Source organism: Sylvia atricapilla, chromosome 3 (genome assembly GCF_009819655.1).
Source record: "Sylvia atricapilla isolate bSylAtr1 chromosome 3, bSylAtr1.pri, whole genome shotgun sequence".
Taxonomy (NCBI): Eukaryota; Metazoa; Chordata; class Aves; order Passeriformes; family Sylviidae; genus Sylvia; species Sylvia atricapilla.
This window is the reverse complement of record NC_089142.1, coordinates 9,718,878-9,724,665: the sequence shown is the minus strand read 5'-3', so window position 1 is coordinate 9,724,665 and position 5,788 is coordinate 9,718,878. Positions and strand designations below refer to the sequence as shown.

General features: G+C 43.4%; 1 long non-coding RNA gene across 1 annotated transcript; it reads left to right on the top strand.

Annotated features, from left to right (window-relative positions):
• The first annotated feature begins 109 nt into the window (after positions 1-109).
• Positions 110-2,751, top strand: LOC136358755 (uncharacterized). Its single transcript, XR_010743162.1, has 2 exons — positions 110-517; positions 2,353-2,751. It is a non-coding gene; the product is annotated as an uncharacterized lncRNA (long non-coding RNA).
• Positions 2,752-5,788: the final 3,037 nt, after the last annotated feature.

Below are 5,788 nucleotides of genomic sequence, written 5' to 3'. Positions count from 1 at the left end.
CGACGCGCGCGTCACCGCCGCACTGACCAATCAACCGCCAGAAGACTGTCGCGAGGCGGGCCTGCGTTGTCGCGGCGACGAGTGATTGACAGCACCGTAGACCAATCACAACAGCGCTTGCGGGAGGCCCCGCGTTCACCTGCGCCGGCGGGGGCCGCACCTGAGGGGGGCGGTGTTCTTTCCGCCATGTTGAGCTTTCGCTGGCCCTGTCGCCGGCCCTCGGGCGGGTGTGGCGGGGGAAGTCCTGCCCTGTTCCCCTGGAGCGCGGGGTGTAGCACGCCGGAGGATTGAAGAGCCGGAACTTGGTAGCTCGGGCGGCGGCGAGAGCCTGCGGGGAGGGTTCCGTCGTCTAGAGGCGTTCCCTGTACTTAGCGCGGGTGTGGGGCGGCTCGAATTCTGCAGTCCGTCCTGAACCCCTCAGTTTAGGAGGGACATGGAAGTTCTAGAGAATGTCCAGGGAAGGGCAACAGAGCTGGTGAAGTGTCTGGAGCAGCAGTCTGATGAGGGGCGACTGAGGGTGTTTTGCCTGGAGAAAAGAAAGCTCAGAGAGAACCTTATCGCTCTGTACAAGTCCCTGGAAGGAGCTTGTGGCCAGGTGTGGATCGGCCGCCTCTCCCAGGCAACTGGGAACAGCTGGAGAGGACATAGGCTCAGGCTGTGTCGGGGAGGTTTACTCTGGACGTCGGGAGGAATTTGTTCATTAAAAGTGAATAGACATTGGCACAGAAGTTACTATCCCTGAAGGTGTTAAATGAGAGACTGGATATGGCACTTAGTGCCACGGTCTGGTTAACGTGGTGTTAGGTTATGGTTTGGGTTCGATGGTGTCACAGGTTTTTTCCAACGTAATTGATTTTGTGAGTGTGGACAGCCCTTAATTCCAGAATAGTCGTGAGTAAGTAATGTCTCCTGATGTCCTGATTCCAGCTGGGGCCGTGTTAATTTTTGCAGGTGCCAGGAGGGAGCATGTCTCAGATGTGAAGGTTATTCTATCCCACCTCCTTTTCCAGGAGCCGGGGGAAAAGGGATTTCTTCCTATGGAAAAAACACGGAGGAGGGAGCCCACTGGTATTGTGTGTTGGCAGCAGGAGCAGGTTTCTTATCTCATTGATGTTTTCAGTGTATTCTTGTGCCTCCAATTCTCAACTCCATCCCAGTGTAGCAGGAAAGATGAGGGCAAGTGAGAGAGAGCAGTCTGTGTTTCAGAAAGTTTCAGTGGGGGTCCTGAACTGAGGAGTACCATTCCTAAACCAGGGCACCTGGGCACAGCCTGAAGGGGTCTGCCTTGAGGTACTGCCAACATTTCACTGACCCAGTGCTGCGGAAGGTTTCGTTCACATGAGCCATTCTGCTGTTCTTTTGAGTTAATTCCTTGGATTAAAGAATAATATTAAGATTGTATTACATGCTAAGAGGATATGCCATCAGAGGGAAAACAGAAGAGGTGAAATTTAGTCCACAGAAGTGCTTTACTTTGTTGGTGACTCCAAGCCCTGTTTGTGAGTGGGTAATGGAAATGCTTCATTAGTTGCACCGAAACCTGCAGGTACTGCACTTTTTAATATGCTAATTAGAAATAAAGTGTGTAAATCCAAGTGCTGTCTTCATTAGTATATGTGATAATTTTCACCACCACTTAGACACACACACAGTTTCTTGTTCCCACGTGAAGCAGGACTTATAAAGTTCCCCTGACCCAGTGGTTTCTGGAGACCTGAGCTGTTGATGCAGAAATGCACACAGTTTATTTTAACCTTCTACTTGCAGCTGCAAGTATTTCCTTCTTGGCAGTGCACAATCTGAGACACAGAGCCATAAATATTTGCTGTACATATATACACCAAGATGTATGTCGGTGTTAATATTGAGTTTTTTCACTTTGAACAGTGAGAAGGTAAAGAGGGTGACAGTGCTTGTCTTTTTGATACATTCCAGATTATACAATTAACACATTTCATTATTTTAGCTGCTTAGTCTGTTTTTAATGTGAGCTGTTGCTGAGTTGTTTGAAATGATTTACTTAAGGGCTTTAAAAGTAACCTTTTTATTTTAAATCCCCAGAGTTCTATAGCTGGTGTTTTTCCTTCCTTAGGGCATATTTCATTGTTGAATAAACATGTTGTAAGTGCTGCTAAGATGGCTGTAATGATCCTATTGTAAACTACTGTTTGTTTCTTTAGTACTCCTAATGTTCTCAACCCTGTGCACAGATGCCGAATTATCAACTCTGATTTAATGTAGCAAGAAGGGCCTAATTTTAATCAATATACATGTGTCCACGTTAAAAAAAAATAGAAAAAAGAATGTGCATTTTGTTGTAATCAGTCATGTAAAGAATCAGTTTTCTCACAGATGGCACTTTGGGAAGCCTAAGCCAGCTATTCCTGCTTCATGCATGCCTGAATTGATGACATTGTTCTGCGGAGCTGAGGGATTCTCCTTCCTGTTGGTCTGTCTCTGTGTGAAACAGGAATTCACAGGATTAGAATGAGTCAGAAGTGAAAGCAGGAGCCCCTCCCTCAAAGTTTGGACATCCACTTGGAAACCTCTAGATCTCACTCCCAGCTCAAATGATTTGTGAGGCCAGGTTTTCCAACTAAGATCCTACAGTTGGACACTGCCTTCGCTAAGATCAAGCTCTCGTCAGGCTCGGATTTTCAGGGCTATTTTCAAGAGATGAAAGAAATCTTAATTAAGTGTTCATATCTTTGTCAGCCAGACTCAGAATAAAAATTGATGCGATTCCCTTGAGCTTCGCTGCTTGTTATACTCTGCAAACAACAAAGATACTGGGAAGAATAATGTGAATCTCATTTAACATCACAAAGAAGCTTTCAACAGCAGGATAGGCTGATGTGGAACTATTGAATTTGCATAAAACCCCTCTCCACTTTCTCCTCTCTTAAAAAAAAAAAAAAAGGAAAAGAAAGATTTGAAGAGTATTTTGAGAATGATTGCATTGTTTCTTGTACTTAGGGGAAGAAGTAATAGGTTAATGATTTTAGTCCTACCCTCTGTGAAAAATTCCAGTTCTTCCACGCCACAGGCAGCCCAGATGACCTCAGGCAAGACACTTCTTGCTCAGCCTTAATTCTCTCCTTTTTGCTACTTCAAAGAGGATTTGTGAGGCTAAATATATTAAAAACTCTGAGCTCAGCTTACAGTCATGATGGGCTGAGCAAAATCTCAGAGTCAGTGAGCACTAGTAATAAAACTTCCTCACAAATAGCAGAAGGACCATGGCATGCAGCACCAAAGCATCCACAGTGGTAAGAGCAGGAAGCTGTACACGCATCTGCCAGTCATAAGCTGGAAAAGAATGATTGGGATTCCTTTAGCAGCAAGACATTTTGACTCCTTCCCTCTCAGCAGGTAGAGGGGGTTTGATATCGAGGTGTTCCTCATTAGCCAAACTAGTCAGGGCTTGCAAAACCCATGTCTAGACAGGAGATTTGCACTCCTGTCTTGAGAGAGCCTGGCAGCGTTTTACCAAACACAAATTTGTTTTGGGTAATCATATTTTAATGAGGTTGACAGCAAAACAGCCAGGATCAGGTAAATGAGAGACTGGGCTTCAACTTCTTCAAAAATTTGAAGTCCTACACTTGCAAGATGTCAAAACAATGCAGCACTATGACTATTCTCTGCTAATTTTTGTAATAGTTTTTCCCTTTTGTGTTGTTCTTCAGTCTATCCTTGGCTAGAGGATGGTGCTTCAATGCTGTAACCACACACTGAACTATTGCCACCAGGATGGCAATATTTTGAATAAGGAGCTCTTCTGCATTTGCTGTGTTGGGTGAAGGGGAACCTACAGACTCTGAACTGATAACCATGTGTAACCTCGGGCAGAATTCTTATCACTTTATAAGGAAAATATTTTCCTGATGGGGGTTGAGAAACGAAGGCACAGGGAGATGAATTGATCTGACCAACATTACTACAGGTCAGTCAAAGCTCTAGGAACATCTTATCCATTGGCTTCTTTGCCAGGAAATAAAAGGTACAGCAGTGCCCAATGTGTTAGAGCTCCTCCATCCCAAATGGAAGGCACTTGAGTATGAGGGCAGGAACAAACTACTGCTATTTTAAAATTTTTTTTCCTATAACTTTATGCATGTGGCTGCTACTCTGCATTCTAAAATGAAAAACTAAACAACAACAACAAAAAGAAAAAGAGAAAAGGTTAGTGAGCTCCTCAGACTCGGTTATTTTCCATGCTGAACAAACATTTTTAGATTAAAAAAAGTTTCTCAACATTGCAGAGGAAGTAATATCTTTACATAGAAACTGCAATATAACACTGTATCCCCTTAACAGAATTTAGAAAAATCCGTAGAACTGGTGCAGAAGGTGTGAAAAATACCCAGGCTGAAAGCATAGATTGACTTTTTGCTTCCTTAAAAAGGATAAGAATGTACTACAGTAAAAGTAAGGCATTAGCATATCAATGAGGGGAAAAAAACCCTCATAAATTAGTCGGGGGAAACTTTTCTGTTGGTGACTCATACAGCAAAATCATAGATATCCTGAAGTCAGCATTAACAAATTTTACCATTCTTTTTCTCCAAGATGAATTTTGGAGGAAAACAATCTAATTTGGATGATCAGTGGTTTCTAGTAAAAAGGGTTAGAAAATATTAAGATTGTATCACAATGAGTTTTGTGATTATTGAATTTTACCCTTGTTTACTGAATTAATCAGCTTCATTTTGGGATTCCTAATGTAATGATTCAAGCTTCTGTACTATTTGTTCTAGTTGATTGCTGTTAACAATATGAATTAGCTTTTACCAGTATGAGTCAGTTTCACTCAGTTCCAAAACTTTTAAACTCATAACAAATGGGTCAGAAAGTCAGGGTTAGAAATTAAGCTAAAATATGACAGCATGATATAAAATTTCTCTAAACTCAGGACTCTTTCTGAGTTATTCACTGCATGCTCAGATTTTCTAAATCTCAAACACTGAATAAAAATTCGTTTAAGAGAATCAAAATCTGTTAAATTAAAAGAGCTGTGGTTCATTTGTGGCAGCCTCCACACAGTTGAGGAGCTATGAAAATACCTAAAAATAACACGATCTAAAATGGTACTCACAGTTTCAGCTATCTCAGTGCTTTCACATGAACAGCAGTGAGCACTGGAAATGGAAAATCTCCTGTACTCATTGGTAGCCTCCTCCTCCCAGCCCTCAGCCTGGACTTGCCCCTCCATGAATGTTGCCAGGTGAACAGGAGGAGCCTGAGGACCTGAGCACAAGCTGCTCAGGGCAGCAGGGACCACCTTGTGGTGGTGATTTCCTTACCTGTTGGCTCCTTGACTGGGTTTGCAGCTGGGGACGCCAGCAGTGTCCAGGAGGAGCTCTGTGGCAGGTGACTGTTGCTGCCAGAAGAGCTCCATGAAGCCATTTATCCTGAGCCCCTGTAATGTGCACTGCACAGAACCACCACTAAAGGAGAACCCTACTTCCAAAGTGAAATCAAAGTTGAATGGAAAATAACCTTTACCAATTTTCTGATACTCTCTTGGTGGGATGACACAGGGGTCAATTACTCTTACAGTGGCCTTCTCCCCCAGAAGACACAGGGAGTTTTTTCCTGAGATCAATGCGTTACAATGTCTGTTCAGTCATACAGTCATACAGTCTGTTCAGTCTGTACAGGGGGACCTTTCCTTTGCGGGAACACCTGCAGGGCTGAATATCAGGGATGCCACATACTGTAAAGTTCATTTGACTTTGAAAAGATCTCTGGGTCTGGTCAGTACAATCAAAGGACAAGGTTTCTT